The sequence below is a fragment of the Spermophilus citellus genome (assembly GCF_964194105.1).
Source record: "Spermophilus citellus genome assembly, chromosome: 4".
NCBI classification, from domain to species: Eukaryota; Metazoa; Chordata; class Mammalia; order Rodentia; family Sciuridae; genus Spermophilus; species Spermophilus citellus.
The window spans coordinates 1,543,711-1,545,157 of NC_138185.1; positions in this window are offsets into that span (position 1 = coordinate 1,543,711).

A 1,447-nucleotide genomic window follows, 5' to 3' on the forward strand; every position below is an offset into this window, starting at 1 on the left:
CCACCCCGAGGAGCAGAGTCTATGGCGACCAGCATTGCTCCCAGGAAGGGGCTCAGGTCAGATGCCACCGCTGGAAAGCCCAGGCAAGGAGCAGGTGGGAAGGCAGACGCCCAGCGGACCTGCAGAGGTGGACGCCATGAGAACCAACCTTCCACTGCTGCCCTCTGTGCCAGGACCTTCTCCACGGCGTGCTAGGCAGGAGGTCTGGCATGCAACACCTGGCCCAGGTCCCCTGGAGCAGCCCAGGCACCTGCCTCCTCCTGACAGTACAGCTCCTGAGGCTAGTCCATCCCGGCAGGCCTCTGGGCTTGCCACAGGGCCTGGCCACTGGCTGAAGCTGGCTCTGCCCTGTCTGACCTTCCTGCTGCATCTCAAGTGAGAGCTAGGCGATGACCTTAATCGAAGAGCGTCTGTCACGGGTGGAGATTCCCTCTCAGTCCCAGCGCGATTTTAGTTGGAAGTTACCAAGAGAAACTTCACTTTTACCCGTGTTCGCCGCCCAGTTCATGTGCAGTTGGCACACACCACCCCTTGGCAACTCAGCAGGCAACGCTGCATCTTATAGAAAGAATAAATCTACCTAAGCCCAAAGAGCGGAGGCTCACGACCTCTTGGCCCTCCTGCTCCCCGAAAAGCACCTCTTTCTGCGGGAGAAGCCCTGGGGAGACTGTCGCCGCCCCTCCACCCAGGAAGAGAAGTGAGACTTCCCAGGGCAAGCCTGTTCCTCCGTCTGGCGGGGCTCGGGGTGGCTCACCTGCTCTGGACAGCACCTCACCTCACACCGGAAGACTACAGGGCTCTTCTTCAAAACAGTGTGCACTGGGGCAGGACAGCACCCGAGAGGGGTGGAGCCGGGTGAGCACCCGCTACACTGAAGCCAGCGCTCAGGGCAAAAAGGGCCTCCTGGGGAGGGCACCGGGTGGGGCAGGGGAGGTGGGCACACTTGGACCTGCCACTGTTTGGGTTGGGCAGATATTAATTTTTAAAATAATTTTCAAAAGTCTCCAAAATATCCTTCAAGAACACACTACATCTAAACAATCATGAGATGATTTGCTGGAAGGAGTCTCCATGTTTCCTTTTTATGGAGAATCTTGGCCCATTGCAGAAGATCGATAAAAGCCTGCAGAAGCTAAACTTCAGTGCCTTCGTTTCTTTAAAAAAATACAAAGGTTTTCCTCCATTCATTTTTTTTTTTTAATTTTGAAAAGAGACCAACGCTCTGTTCAACAGACTCTAAGAGCCCCCGTACCACCCCTGCTTGCTGGGGGGTTCAGTCCCTGCATTGTAGGACCGACCTGTCCTCCACAACGTGGGATCAGGAAGCCCCCCAGAGCTGCCAGATGCCCCTCGGGGTATGGGCCAGGCAGCTGTCTTGTCCTCAAATCCCAGAAGCATCGGAGCAGCCACAGCCTTGGGGCCTGGACGGCCTACCCCCACCCCCGCC